General features: G+C 35.0%; 1 protein-coding gene across 2 annotated transcripts in view; it reads right to left on the bottom strand.

Annotated features, from left to right (window-relative positions):
• The window catches only part of otop2 (otopetrin 2), a 78636-nt gene extending 62520 nt beyond the window's left edge, over window positions 1-16116 (bottom strand). The window contains exon 1 of one of the 2 annotated variants that reach the window (XM_073945168.1): window positions 15926-16116. The gene's annotated coding sequence lies outside the window, so the exon portion shown is untranslated. Of the gene's footprint in view, window positions 1-5564; window positions 5674-15925 lie in introns of those variants that run through there. The other variant, XM_001338043.9, reaches the window with a different exon arrangement.
• Between the last annotated feature and the right edge of the window lie 772 nt (window positions 16117-16888).

The raw sequence follows: 16888 nt of genomic DNA, 5'->3' as shown, positions 1-16888 counted from the left end.
TTAAAGATCAATGTCCCTTAATGCAGTTCAAAAGCATAACAAAAATGATAATTATAAAAACATGAATCACAAAATTCAGAAAGATGCAGTGTTATTGTACACCACTGCCAGATGAATTTAACATGGGGCTCCAGATACGAGTTCATCAGATACTGCATTTCTCAATTTGATCTACGTTACCGGTCAAAAGTTTGAGGACATTTTTAAATGTTTTAAAATAAGCTTCTTCAGCTCACTGAGGTTGCATTTATTTAACCACAAATACAGTACAAATTGTGAAATGATATTGCACTATAAAATAACTGTTCAAAAGTAGTTTATGATTTAATTTATTCCAGTGATTTGAAAGAGATTTTTAGCTTTATTACTGCAGCCTTCAGGGTCACACTGTCTTTCAGAAATCACTCTAATATTAGTCATCATTATTATTATTATTATTATTATTATTATTATTATTAATAATAATAATAAATATAATAATAATAAAAATAATAATAATAATAATAATAATAATAATAATAATAATAATAATGGCAATAGTAATAATTGCAAAAATGAGTGGAATAATAATTTCATTTGAAACTACATACAATAAGAAAGCAGTTACTTAAAATGTTAATAAATATTTTTTTTTTACATTTATTAAATGATGTTTTGATGAACAGAATAATTTTCTTAAAAAAAAAAAAAAAAAAAAAAAAAAAAACCTGACCCCAAACTTTTCACCAGTAGTGTGTGTGTGGGTGTGTGTGTGTGTGTGTATACACCTAAAAAAAATTGTGCCAAAATTGTTGCTTTTTATTTTATGGCTTTACAAAAGTTTTGAAAGTTTAGTTTGAAAAGATACATCTGAAAAGTTTTGGTAAACCTCATACTTTCTTACATTCTAACTCTCAACATCTTTTTATTTATTTTTATTTTCCTAAAACATAGACAGCCACTTCTTTAACCTTCTTTGAAGCATTCATAACATACAGCACTTTTTTCCCTTTTCTTTTTTTGCCCAAAGCATTTTGGTGTTCTTGTAAATGCTACTGTAATGAACCCTAACCCGTATTTATTCTGTCTGGGTCACGTCACACTCAATACTGTAAGCGATTATAGGATAACAACAGAATAAGGCTGATTTCGTCAGAGTCGACACTAGATATAAACCAGTATTGATGATAATAAAAGGTAAATATTTAGCTAAAAATATTAATACTTAATCCCAAGGATGGGGTTATGAGTGCGTATTCTTTTTTTTTCGTCAGTGTTGATATACAGCATTATCCTGCAGTAAATCTTGTCGTTTCCCAGATTAGAAAGACAGCTTTTATATCTTCCAAATTGTGTTTGTCACTTTTTTTTAGGAGTGAACTAAAGAACAAACGTATTCCGTTTGGACTTCTTGAGTTCTTTCTGTAGTATAAAATAGAACAAAACAAGACGAGGAAGGATTTACCTTTGATCTTTTTACCTCTTTACATGTGTACGTGATCCCAGAGTGTACAAATGTTAAAATGCATCTAGTTTCCAGACTTACTAAAACTACAATTTGTACAAATGGATTTGTAAAAATGTGCTCTGTGCAGTGAAAGAGTTTGAACAGGTTTATTCAGACAATTGTGACAGAATCTGATGGCTTATCTGCAGATATTCAGGGATTTAATTATAATGTTAATATTAATATTAATCATATTAATAATAATAATAATAATTATTATTATTATTATTATAACTATCATTATTTTTTTGTAGTAGTATTAGTAGTAATATTGGCAGTGGTATTATTAGTATTTTAAGTATTGTAAATTAGTACAGTAGTAGTATTGGTAGTATTTTATGTATTATGCATTTATTAGTAGCTGTAGTACTGTAGTATTAATAATAGATTCTAATCCAAATCGCACAACATTAAAGTTCAGTTTTTGTATGCATACTTGGTTCCACTCAATTATTATTTGGACCAGCCTTTGGAAGCATTTACCCAGACAGAGGAATTTCAGAGCACCATTGATTTTGACTAATTATACCCATTTTTTATTATATTATTATTATTTTATACATTATATTATTTTTTCTGTTATGGTACTTTTACTGTTTCTTACCAAGTTGATGCAGAAGCCAATTAACGTTCAAGGTTTTTCTCCACTAGTGATTTACATGGATTAACTGTGGATATGCTGCAGTATCCTTCTTTATGAAAATACATATACATGAGCAATATCACATGAGTAGCAGGAGGCTGCAGGAGTGCCTTAGTGTCCCACCAGTACTGATATACAGCCATATTGCACTGCTACTCATGTGATATTGTGTTCATACAACAGTTCAATGGCATAATCGTGTATATAAAAAAGAAAATCAAACTCGGAAAAATCCTTTTGTATCAGAAAATACTTTCATTCACATCTGCAGCTGACGTCAGAACAGCAGAAATGTTTGCTACTTCACAAATGTAACGTTAGGGCTAGTATTTGAATGATTCTCTAGCGTAATCTCTGATGACAAAACAGGTGGTTTTTGTTTTGCTGACATTTTAAGATTATAAGGCTGAACGGCATGAAATGCCATCAGCCTACAGAGATTTCCCAATATTTCTCTGTTACAATCAGGAGATCACAATAATTAACCCCAAAGCAAAGCAAACACTACCAGAAATACTACCAGACTATGGTATAAATACAGCAGGGGGTGGCCAACCCTGTTCCTGGAGAGCCACCTTCCTGCAGATTTCAGTTGCAACCCATATCAAACACACCTGCCTGTTATTATCACATGGTGTTCAGGTCCTAATTAATTGGGTGTGTTTGATAAGGGTAGCAACTGAAATATGCAGGAAGGTGGCTCTTCAGGAACAGGGTTGGCCACCTCTGAAATTCAGCAATACAACCTACAAAAGAGAGATCGATTTTGAAAGTCATTTACCTGTTTAATTATGATTTAATCTGCTGTAGTTTGAAATTAATTCTCCTCTAAGGGCTTATTATATGGTCTCAGTTGCCATCTTGTGGCTGAACGTCAACCGTCTTTGCTCTGCTCAGTATGACAGGCAGATGGAAGCCGACGCACTGAATCTCCGAAATTATTATTATTTAAAATAGGCACTATCCTTATAAATAAACTGCGTAGTTGGAATCTAAACAACTATGTTTTCGCCTGAAAAGCCTCAAAAGTGCATTTTGTTGTCCAACAGCTGCAATATTTGTCAAACTAGTCCTCTGCTTGCCATTCACGTGGGCAGAGTAAAACAAGGGTGAAGAGGCTGTAGAAGTTCTGATATTACTTTAATATCTCACGACTATCAGCCAATCTGATTCGAAAACCAAACAGAACTGTTGTACAAACTACTATAGTATGTCTGCGGGGTCTTAAATTTCAAAAACCTTAAAAAAAGGCCTTAAAAAATCTTGATTTCACTAAAATATTATCTTTTTGGTCTTAAATTATTTTAAATGGGTCTTAATTTTCCATTCCTTTGTTCAGTTGATGCAAACAATACATCAGTTTTTTTTTGTTTTTTTTTTAGCAAAACTTATAACTTTTTCTATTTATAATTTTAACAGTCTGTTGTACATAAATTTAGTTTAAGTTTGAAGTTATGTTGAAAAAATAAACATGGTCTGCCTTTTTTACACATTATTTAAAATACACGATTAAGAAATAAGTAATTAGTATTATTTTTTAAGGGCAACGCATTGGTGCAGTAGGTAGTGCTGTCGCCTTACAGCAAGAAGGTTGCTTTTTCGAGCCTCGGCTGGGTCAGTTGGCATTTCTGTGTGGAGTTTGCATGTTCTCCCTGGGTGCTCCGGTTTCCCCCACAGTCCAAAGACATGCAGTACAGGTGAATTGGGTTGGCCAAATTGTCCGTAGTGTATGAGTGTGTATGGATGTTTCCCAGAGATGGGTTGCAGCTGTAAGGGCATCCGCTGCATAAAACATATGCTGGATAAGTTGGCGGTTCATTCCGCTGTGGCGACCCCAGATTAATAAAGGGACCAAGCCAAAAAGAAATGAATGAATGATTATTATTTTTAGGATTTTAGTTTTTCTGCTGGGCCATTAGTTAGCATTTAGCTCTATATTAGTTCATTCTTGATAGTCTTAAAAAAAAGTCTCAAGGAGTCTTAAATTCGACTTTATGAAACCTGCAAAAACCCTGTGTAGACTTGGCCATTCAATCCCATTTTTAAAATGAAGTTTCTCCAATTACATTGTCCACAGTTATTCAGCATTTAGACTCCCTTTTTTACTTAAGCGCTGCTGGATAGACAAACTAACATTCAGCTAAACCATCTCCAGAAAAACCAAGTGTTTTTGATATCAACAGCTTCTGCTATCACCGCCGATGTCATGGTATCAACACTATTGTCTAATCAGATTACAATAGCACTTTAATCACTTGCATGCAACTCCACCGTTGACTTTTATCTGTTATAGCCGATGTATATCTGTCGTATCTAATTTAAATAAGACAATATCTTTCGCAGTCCAATCTATTACTGTAAAACCGATAGGACAGACACCAATTAAGCAGTCTTAAGTAAATAAACAGGGACCCTCCTAACAATACATAAAAATCTCGACCCTACAAGGGTTTTCCATTGACTCAGCATAGATGACTGATAATACGAGGACATTTTTAACAGCATAGAAAGATGTGCGGAGTTATCTCACTGTTATCTTGCATTAGATAACTTTACACCCCTTTGAGTGTTTTGCCCAGTTGTCAAGTGAAAGAGTTCAATTTGAACAACATGTTAACTCAACTTAGAGATATTCTTAGTTTAAGCTCATAACATTTTGTTATTTAGCTGATCATTTGTTGTTTTGACTTCATTCTCCGAATTCAGGATCAGTTCTAGAACATTAATATAAGCTCTTAATATATGCATTCATGAAACAATTTCAATATTATACAAATTGAACACTGGTTTTAAACTACTTACAGCCTTAGATGAGTTCAAATGAAACAAAACTCTCAAAATCTCAGCAAAACCAATAGCATCAGCAGCTTCGCTTATTACTAACCTGCTTGACTTTATTTCTACCAGACGTCTCCAAAAGTGCCCACTCAAATGTATTGAGATCTAGACGCTTGAATGAATTTCGTTTTGAAAGTTTCTGAAGTCATAGATGTGGAGATCCGTGTTTTTTCTTTCCTTGGGGTCTCATCACATTAATGATAGCTTGTCTGAGATTGCTGTTACTGTGTTGTATGACCTGACTTTTGTCAAGAACACACTGAACATCGGTGTTAACATTTAAATTAAATGTTTGAGGATACACTAGTTTATGCAAACCCATTAATTGGCCTCAGTAATGTTCAGTACTTTACACTTTACTTGCACTGGATGTGTGATGCATAGAAATATTTGTGATACATATTAATATACAAATCATCTACCAATCAACCATCCAATCAATCAGTTTAATTTCTTACTCTTCTGACCACTGACAGAGTAATGTACATTAATATTAATCACAACCACAAACATTACATCAATCATTTGTCATATTAGCTCTTGGCAGGCTTAAGTAATCAAACACTTGAGTCCGAGTAATGAAATTGTATTACTTACAACTCTTCCGTGTCCCGTCAAGTGTTAAAATACACACCTAGACAGTATAAAGGCCCTCTTATAGGTGAGTTTCCGACTTGCGGAGCCACCTTTGACCCTCAGGTCAGCCGCAGTTCTTAGAAAACGAGCATTAAAACCCTTTCAACAGTCTCTGAATACCTCTTCGGCAAACAGTGACATTCCCTGAAATGATCTCATTGGGCAGCTCACTTACTCTTTTACAACAGAGGCTGTTTATACGACCTTCAATACACTCCTATTTTTCTATACTCTACAATAATCAACTCTCGTTTTTGTTGAAGAATCGCTAACTTGCGTCATGACGGCAATAACCCTTAAAATGCGTCACGCTTTCTTTCATCAAGAGCCAGAAAAGATCCACTCTTGATCAGTCTGGGATACTTTAAGAACTTAATTTTTATTGTTGCTCATCAAAAACTCGAATTCAGTTCATATGAAATCATTACATGAGCATCAATGCATGGTTTTTGCATGAAAACAGGCATTTAACACATAATTACATCGTATTTATTGATGATTGAGCTTATGAACATCAGAGCAGTCTTGTGATTTATTTATTTTTATTCAAGATGGGGTTTTTAAGAAATTAATTAGCTAAAAAATACAGTATATTAAGGTTTTTGTTGAGAAGTTCGAAGTACTCATGAACATTATTATTTAAACTTAATGTTTTAAGGCAAGCGGATTGCTCAAATGGTTCGAATAGCCTTAACCTATTGAGTTTTACAGTGTTAGCTTGGCAAGTATAGTCACTTTTTATTTCAAAATCACGCTAGTGTTGCTCATTAATGACTTTGGCTGTAATTCCCAGGGTTTATGGGGATTTCAGGTCAATCGTTGTGTCTGTTACTGTAGATAATTTCTATGTGATGATTTTGATATCTTATCGAGTTTACCGATCAGACGTGATATGGATTATCTCTATCTTACAAAATCAATCTTATACGATTTCTATGGGTGTGTTCAATTTGGACGGGTAAACGTGCTTATCGGAATCCTTATCTTCAAGTTCAGCCCTTTCAGAACCTTTGGGTTGCTATAATGGTGATGGGCTGGAAAGGTCACATGGTGCAATGGTGCGAGGGGAGATGAAATGCATTTTATGAGTCTGACATGAAATTGGTTATAAAGGCTTCCCGGCTGGCTGAAATGTTAGAAGTCTGGGCTGTGTTTGCATGCTATTCATTTACTGTGTACTCTGCTAAGCTTTGTGTACACAGTGTAAACACTGAGCCATAACACACTTGATGAATAGTAAAAGTGTTTGCAGGTGCACGCAGGTGCAAATTTACAGGACAGCTTTATTCCATATTTCCAGAAGGAAATGCCGCAATCAAGAAGATGCAAACCCACCTAAAGTTACAAACAATGGCGCCAATGAGAGCAATCACGTGGTGAATGTTGATCCACCAGTCGAGATCAATCAAGTGTTTTCAAGAGAGAGTTGCTAGGCTGCGTCCGAAACCATCTACTACTCAGTAAGGTTCTGCATTTGAATGTAAACCTACTACTTGGTCGTTAGAAAAGTACATTCTATACAGTATGAATGTGAGCAGTATCTGCCATTTTGTTATGATCGTGTGACCTACCCTATGCCCGTAGCCAGGGGGGGTTCGGGTAGTTCGAACAAACCACCCACCATGGCCAAAAGGTCCAGAATTAGTCTTTTTAATTATTTTATGTAATTTAATATTATATAATATATTTATTATACAATTAATCTAATATATTTATATTCAATATATGTTGTAATAAAGTGTAATTTTAAATAACTCTGGCTTGTAATTTGAATCCTATAGAGCCTCAAAGCCCTAATAATGTGACGTGAGATACGTGACATAATTTGAATCTTTGATGTGACATCCATACTGAGTAACGCTATGGGTCGAAAAAAGAGCAAGAGAGGCAGAAAAGGCAGGCAGCGGCGTCATTATCACAAAATATTGTTGTTCAAAAGCAGTGGTCACCAAACTTGTTCCTGGAGGGCCAGTGTCCTGCATATTTTAGCTTCAACCCTAATCAAACAAACCTGAACAAGCTAATCAAGGTCTTATTAGGTATACTTGAAACATCCAGGCAGGTGTGTTGAGGCAAGTTGGAGCTAAACCCTGCAGGGACACTGGCCCTCCAGGACCAGGATTGGTGACCCCTGTTCAAAAGGACTGCCAAACAGGGTAAGGCAAAAGTTACTTACTTCCTAACAGATGAAAAGCTGTCCCTATCCATGAGGTTCTAGACCAGGGGTGCTCAATGCTGTTCCTGGAGATCTACCGTCCTGCAGATTTCAGTTGCTACCCATATCAAACACACCTGCCTGTAATTATCAAGTGGTGTTCAGGTCCTAATTAATTGGTTCAGGTGTGTTTGATATGGGTAGCAACTGAAATCTGCAGGAAGGTTGATCTGTCATATGTCATATGAGACTTTTATGATGTTTTTTAGTTTGCACTTCAAACTCCATTGTCTCTACAGTGCAAGTTATCACATAAACAGACACACAAAATACTGACTTTTAGTTATGGATAAAGTGGAAATTAAACAATCCTCCTACAGATTAGACACTGAAGTGAATTTTTTTTCTCCATGTTTAGGGATGTCCTGAGCTTTATTTTTTATGTAGGCACATTTCCTCTTAAAAAGAAAGGCACTAGAGCAAAATATGAAGGATTAACCCTTATTTTGTTATTGCCAGTCGGTGAAGGGACAGTTTCTTTATCGATGAACGTTTTATTGAACAAAATAAAATAGTCATCAGATCTGGTTAGTTTTGTTCGTCAATTCAAAGTGAAGTCTATAAATGTTAAATAAGCACATTTACACATAAAGATAATTTATTTTATAACCCAGCTACAGACAAAAAAATTCTGAACAATCAGTTTTGGATCTTGACAACTGACTTTGCTTCTGGTTCAACATATGTTAATAATATTAATAATATTTACATCTGCATCGGTCACTTTGTGTAACATTGGACTGCTAGTTATCTCATACCTCCCTGTTTACTATTAAGACACTGTCACTTTATCTTATTTGCAAGCTTTTTGCACTATGTACTGTTTTGCATCTGCGCACCTTTGGTTTGCCATGTGCCCTTATGTGTAATAGTATTGTTTACAATTTTTTTTTTTTTACTTATATTTTTAGATTATATCATATGTGTCATTGTATTTATTGTAAATCCTTTTTAAAAGCGTCGGCTAAATGACTAAATGTAAATGTAAAATTCTACTTTTTGTATTACAGTTTTTCTCAGTCACTTTGGTGCATTTCTCACAACACTATTTACATTTGCACAACAGGTAATGCATTTCTCAAAACAAAGTTTGTCATGCCTTTCAACAAATTGCAAATGCTTTCGGACATTCATCAATTGCTTTCATTCAACTCTCTGCTATTTATAACACTATCATCTGCTTATGTCATGTCAGTCAAAATTAACTAAACTTGTAAATGCTGAAACTAACAGTCCTCATTTCATTACTTGAGACATTACTTACAAAAATGTTGAACTTGATGTCAAAATCGCTCAAGCAAACTTTATAAAACATTTTTTTAAATCTTTATTTTCCTGAAAATGTCTTTAAAATTGAACAATTTGATGAATGATTTACAGACCTGTGTATGTTGCAGGTTCAGGTCCAATATGTACTGCAATATTGTGTACAGTTGTGCACAGCTCTACCTAAAGGGAGTTTATGTTTGTTGTAAATAAGGGTGTGTTTATTCTTTTGCACAATGCTGTGAATAAATTAGGATTGTAAAGAGCAAATGCAGAGTAAAAATGTGAAACATACATATTCAGTGTCTTGTACTCAGATACCTCACTAAATGCAGTAATGTCCAACTTTACTGTAGTTTTCAAATGGCTGTGCAAATGGTATAAAGTGCTGTCTTGAGCATTTTCAGGAAGTGTCACCAACATCTGACTTTTTTGCATTGAAAAAAATGTCCAGAGTAAACTGTCATAATGAAAACATGACAAAGTCATTTGACTATCTTGTTCATAAATAATGGTGTCAGGACTCTTTATTTTGATGACACTGACACTTTGATTGACATGAATACTTGCTTTTGAGTAATGAACTATCTATTTTGAGCATGTGACGCGCTTTTGCAGGTTATCAGCAAGGTTTTGCAGTTTGTACTAATTGTTTTGAGAAATGCATTAACTGTTGTGCAGAAATGCACTGGTGTTGTGAGAAATGCACCAAAGTGACTGAGAAAAACTGTAATATTATGTGTTATGGGCAGCACGGTGGCGCAGTGGGTAGCACAATCATAGCAAGAAGGTCGCTTTTTTGAGCCCCGGCTGGGTCAGTTGGCGTTTCTGTGTGGAGTTTGCATGTTCTCCCCGTGTTGGTGAGGGTTTCCTTCGGGTGCTCCGGTTTCCCCAACAAGTCCACAGACATGCGCTATAGGTGAATTGAGTAGGCTAAATTAGCCGTAGTGTATGTGGGAAACGTCCGAACACAGTCATTCACACAGTGATGGGTTGCAGCTGGAAGGGCATCCGCTGCATAAAGGATAAGTTGGTGATTGATTCCGCTGTGGCGAAATTAATGAAGGGACTATAAGCCAAAAAAAGAAAATGAATGAATGATTATGCACCGTACTTAAGTCACACTTACTAAATGATGATCAAAGGCAAGCCTTAAGTCTTATTATAGCGTTAGAATTATTAATACTTTTATGACTTTTTATGATCCTTATTCATTAATGTTTCCTGTTCATTCTGTCTCTCATCTCAGATTGTTAGTAAGGGGAAATTCCCAGGAAGCAATAAACATTAAACTTTATAAATTAAAGTTGGGATGAATCTACATTTATGTGATAACTTTACAACAATTTCCTCATTTTTATTGATAAAATAGGTCACAAAACAGTTTTATGACATTTGTGTGTATTACGCCCATGATGCAACTTGCACAGTCATACTGTACAGCCATTCACCTACTGTCATTGAAAAAAACAACTATAAATCTTTTTTTTAACATTCTTTATGACTGCATAAACATTTTACAGTATGTTAAACTTCCTTAAATAGATAAATAATACATTTTAAACAGATTTTTGAAACAGATTTAAATTGGCTGGCAATGTTTGACCTTCCAAGTAAATAATTTTGTAGTGCTCCTAAAACCATTGTCAGCGTTTCCCAAAACCATTGTTAGCCAACTAAGGTCTTAAGTTCCGTCATGACAAATGTAGTTTGTTGATTTCCCAAATCCGTCGATCCCACAACATTCGCAATCGTGAGCACTGGCAACTACAGCTCTGTAGCTGTAGTTAGAAACATAGTTCCTGGCTGTGTTCTATTCCCACTTATCCCCCCCTATGCCCTATTCATTTAGAACATTCTAACATTCAAAGTTGGAATTATTAAAAATAAAAAAGGGTCCCACTTTATATTACGTGGCCTTAACTAATATGCACTTACATAGGATTTAATAGTTTGTTACAATGTACTTATTGTGTAAATACATGTATTTACTGTATGTTTATGCTTGATTAAATACATGTATGTAATTACATCTGTAATTAACTTTTGTAATTACATTTGTAAATACACTGTTGACCATCCCTTACACCTTAACCCACCCTTAAACCTACCCATGCCACCAAACCTGTCCATAACCCAACCTCTATCCCAACTCAAAAGCACCACGTGCTCTCAAATACATTATAAACACAGTAAGTACATTGTATTTATTTTTTTGATGTAAGTACAAAGTAGTTAAGGACACTTAATATAAAGTGGGACCTAAAAAAGCATTAAGGTCATCTCTCTTAGGTGTAATTTGCTTTCAAAGTATTTTTACAGTTCAGTTTTAGCAGTCTTCATGTTTACAATTGTTCTCCCTTCTCGGTGCACTTTGAAAATATTGAGGTCATTTTGAACACAGCCTCATGACGAAAGCTATAGGTGACCTATTATTTAAAAGTGGAAATAATGTTACGTTCCCAAAGCTTGTGAAAACAAAAAGCATACATTATTTATTTTAATTTATAGTGGGTTATTTATTTATTATCTGTACTGTATGACATGGCCCTGCTGGTTAGAACTTTCTGAAAAAATAAATAAATAAATAAACAATTTCCTACATAATAATAATAATAATAATAATAATAATAATAATAATAATAATAATAATAATTAATATTATTATAGTATGATTTTTTTCATTTCTTATAAATATTACATTTCATTTTATAATGAATAGCCTCATTATTTATTTATTTATATAATTTATATATGATTTTAGAATACGTGTTAGCTTTTGTAAGTGATATGTTTTAGAACAGAATATGTAATGTTCAACTTCTCAATATTATTAGTAAAGCAAACACAGGCCCTATATGTGCCATTTAAATATAGTTCAGTTAATATGGAAAGCGAGTGCATGTTTTTACCAAATCTAATAATAGATTTTATTTTAAATGCGTGTGCGTGTAAAACAATGTAATTTGCACAAAGAAATTATGGGGTTTTTCTCTTAATAAGTAGTTACTCCACCCAGTTTAGAGCATCATTATGGGCGTTTTACGTTATAACTAACATGGTTCAAGCGATGGATCTGGAACAGAGAAACTACGGGTTTTGGGAAACACTCATCACTACATAGCTCTTTTTCCAAACGATGCATTGTAATATAGCCCAGTCGTGAGTTACGTTATTGTTTAAGAAAAGCACCCCAGGTTGTTTTCATATGCTTTTGTATAATAATGATTATCTATTTTTTTCTTTATATATTATTTTGAGGATAAAAAAATATATATATCATAAAGTTTGATCTTTTGTATGTGCCAACCCGGCTCTACATCATAACTTTTCAATCCAGATGGATGGGGCAGCCATTACTGCATCCAAAACGGTGAAAAGCCTTAGAGTAACGATTGATGACCAACTAAACTTCTCTGACCACATTTCTAGAACTGCTCGATCTTGCAGATTCGCACTCTATAACATCAGAAAGGTCCGACCCCTTCTATCTGAACATGCAGCTCAACTCCTTGTTCAAGCTCTTGTTCTCTCCAAACTGGATTACTGCAACTCTCTACTAGCTGGGCTTCCTGCTAACTCTATCAAACCTCTTCAGCTGCTTCAGAACGCAGCAGCACGAGTGGTCTTTAATTAACCTAAACGAGCACATGTCACTCCGCTACTCATCCGTTTGCACTGGCTGCCAGTTGCTGCTCGCATCAAATTCAAAGCTCTGATGTTTGCTCACAAAGCGACTTCTGGCTGTGCTCCTTCTTATCTGCTCTCACTTCTGCAGGTTTATGTGCCCTCCAGAAACTTGCGTTCTGTGAATGAACGTCACCTCGTGGTTCCATCCCAAAGAGGGAAGAAATCACTTTCCTGAACTCTCGCATTCAATCTGCCCAGTTGGTGGAATGAACTCCCTAACTGCATCAGAACGGCAGAGTCACTCGCTGTCTTCAAGAAACGACTAAAAACTCAACTATTTAGTCTCCACTTTCCTTCCTAATCTGCAATTGCGTCTCTGGCTCCACTGCTAACCGTACTCCAAAAATAAATAAATAAATAAATAAAGAATTGTGAACAAAAAATGTTTTGCTTCTTACACTTTACGCACCTGAAACTTGCCTACAGCACTTATTCAGTATAGTTATGTAAATTGCTTCCTTGTCCTCATATGTAAGTCGCTTTGGACAAAAGCGTCTGCTAAATGACTAAATGTAAATGAGATCATTTTTATTTTACATTTTAAATACAAATTTTAATATATTAACAGTAGAAAAAATCTATATTTTTGGGGGTTATTGTTAGTGTTATATAATCTTAAAGTTTACTTTCATTTTAAGTTGTCACAAAAGGGATTTACCTTCTTATTGTGTTACATAAATGTGTGTGATAACCTCGGTTTAGTTCTAACCTTTTTGTCTTTTAAGAGAATAATGCCTTTACTGTCCTCTATAGTGAAAGGCACATACTGCTTTTGACTGTGATGCTTGACATATGTTAACTTTCATGGGTTGATTTATATCGTGGATTATATAAGAATCCTGGAACAATGCGGTTTCGTTCTTTGAAAGCATTTCAGGTATAATGTTACCATACCCATATGTCTATTATTGCAACAATAGAACAAAGGCATTTCAGCAATATTGACCTCTTTCAAGCAGTGATAATGTTTTTACATTGACTCTTTTGCCTTTTAAACACGACACATTATTTCCAGTTCACTGCAATCAGTCATGTGGTTCTCTATTGTTATACTATTGTATCTTGGGCTCTTACAACACACAGCATCTCTTGGATTTCCTCAACATACTCTATGGTTCCATTATTTCGCAAGAAGAAAGGGTCACACTTTATTTTGATGGTCCGTTTGTTGAATTGAAGTTACATTGCATCTACATGCCAACTAATTCTCATTAGATTACGACTAGACTGTTAGGTTGGGGTTAGGGTTGTGTTGAAGGAGCTGTATCAACAGATATTAAGCAGACAGCCTAGTAATACTCAAAAGGACCATCCAAAGAAAGTGTTACCGAAGACTGAGTGGCTGAGCAGCCTTAGTATGTTTTAAATTTAGATAACGCAATTTTCCATCGTGCTGTTGTGGTCCGCAACTGGCCCATCCCAGATTATTAAACATGTTTTTACCAGCGCATTTCCCATTTCTCAATCCCATAAAGTAGTTTTTTTTTTTTTGTCCATGGTGGTGAAAGGTTTACGGTCATGACCGAATCAACCCTTACGAACAAATTATGACAATGAAATCTTTTGAAAACAATGGAAGAAGCCTGCATTACTCAAGAGACCATTCAAGACGGGATTAGACACAGTAGAACACATTTTCCTTTCTGCTTTTCAAGAGAAAAAAATTACTGTAATGTAGATGAAGCCTGATTATGCCCAGAGACATGATGCTGAGGATAATCAATAACTGATTTTTTTTTTTTTGCTGTAGCTGAGAGTAATATTCTATAAATATGTTTTTATGACTGTACATAATATTACAGTCCTGCAATAAAATCTAAATTTTGCTTCTTGTATTTTATTTTTAAATTTAACACACTGGGGCTTTCTAGGTAGTGGAAAGTGTTTTATTTCTGTACATTACTGTCAGGACAAGCAGTTTTTGTGATGCTGGAAATAAACAATAATAATAATATTGTGTCATTGATGACGCAAAGGGCTATTTATGTTCAAAAAAAGATATTGTTTCATTTTAAAATATAAAGAAACTGTAGATCTACAAAGTTTTTCAAGTGTAATGTTTCTTTTTAAAGGGGTATTGTCATGCAAAAATCACTTTTGGTTGCCTCTAATGGTAAACATTAGCTAACTCTATGTTTTATAATTACAATTGATAAAGAAACACTTAGGGATCATACACCCGGCGCAATGTGACGCAATTATTGTTTGCTAGTTTCAGCTCGGCGCAAGAGTTGTTTTGACGTTTTGCGCCACGCTGTTTAAATAGCAAATGCATTAGCGCTCATATGTGCGTCCATAGGCGTTCTGAGGTGTATTGCTGGTGCGTTGCTATTTGGAGAAACTATAATAGATTTTTCAATTGACCAGCGTAGAGCACGTTAGTTGTGCGCCTCGCTTACACACTGCTTAATACACACAAGATGTAGAGCAATACGAAAATATCTTTACATATGGAAAAAATATTAAAATATTAAGGATATAGATAGGATATAATAAGGATATATATAGGATATAAATTTAAAGAATTAAAATATTACAAAACATTATTTTCTAGTCTACATAAATATGAAAACCACTGCCTTCATGCCTTCATCTCGGGGGGCTTTTTCGGTTAATTCGTGACAATTTGCTTTTGTATAACGTTAGCATTATTAGCAGGGGCGTTGCTAGGGTCGAAAGGGATAAGGGGGTTAGCCCCCCCGATCCCCCTAAATAAAAAAAATTCTAATTGACCCTGCTAAAATACCTCCATTTTCAAAAGGTGATATTCTCTATTCTAAGGGTGCTTTCACACCTGCCTTATTTAGTTCAATTGAATCGGACTAGAGTTCATTTCCCCTTTTGGTACGGTTCGTTTGGGCAGGTGAGAATGCAGCAATCGTACTCGAGTGCGCACCAAAAGCGGACCAAATAAGCGTACCGAGACCTGCTTGAAGAGGTGGTCTCGGTACACTTTCAAACGAACCCTGAAGCGGTTCGTTTGTGGTGAGAATACGATCCGTACTAAAACAGGTCCAACCGCAAAAAGTACTGCGCGTTTTGGACTAATTCAGCTGCCGTAGGCCGATGCGCTTTGCATTATGGGATATGGAGGAAAAATATTTGTTGACAGCGCTTTACCAACAGAGAGAGAGAGAGGGGAAAACATTACCTGATGGATCGTTGGTAATATTTCCGCAAGATGACCATGTCGCAGTTTAGCTAAATGAATTCACTAAATGAATTGCATTAAACACTGTTTTCCAGCCGCGGCCGTGCTTCATTTTCGTAATGTATAGTTTGTCTAAAGCAGGGATACAATCAGCCAGCGCAGTCGTCCCTTCATAGTAAAAGGTTTTGTTTACCTGCGAGAGTTCACTGGCATTTTCCCGCACGTGAATTCTGACCAATCAATAAGCAGTTTAGGAAATATGTTCAACAACATCTGGCCAATGAGAGATGTGAATTTTGTCAGATGACTGCATTTTGGTTCGCTTCAACTGGTTCGGACCAAAGCCAGCAGTGTGGTGTGAAAACGACCTAAAGACGGCAGAAAATGCAACAATGTATCATTTATTACCCTTGGTCCGGACCAAATGAAGCGAACTACAGATGTGAAAGCACCCTAAATAGGAATATAAATGGTTTAATAGTAAATAAATGGGCAGTATAACTGTCTATAAAAACAACAGAGATCTAAGTAGGGTCCCATCTTTATATCCAAGTAAATGAGTTTGCTTTTATGTGTGTGTTCATATATTTGGTAGTCATATCAAAGTCAGCTGTATTGTCAATTAACATGTCAGCCACATGTACAAGACATTTAGATAATCGAAATTGCGTTACTCTCAAACCCTAGGTGCCTATAAAACTAATATAAAAATATATTTTTTACAATATACACAATTGTACATAAAATGTGGTCTAAAAAATATACATAAGGAATAAGATATTGTAAACAATGCAATGACATTAAGGGCATATAGCAAATGAGTGCAAATCAGAGACTTGTTGCGAAAGTTCTGTAACCTCTGTGCTATATTATAGGTAGCTGCAAAAAATGACTCATCTCTTTGGTAATAATAATGTGCCATAAAAGATACTCAGTCATGCTGTCTATTTGCACACTGTTTTA

This window comes from Danio rerio, chromosome 3 (assembly GCF_049306965.1).
Source record: "Danio rerio strain Tuebingen ecotype United States chromosome 3, GRCz12tu, whole genome shotgun sequence".
Classification (NCBI taxonomy): Eukaryota; Metazoa; Chordata; class Actinopteri; order Cypriniformes; family Danionidae; genus Danio; species Danio rerio.
The sequence above is the reverse complement of the archived record's forward strand: the minus strand, read 5'-3'. Positions and strand labels throughout refer to the sequence as shown.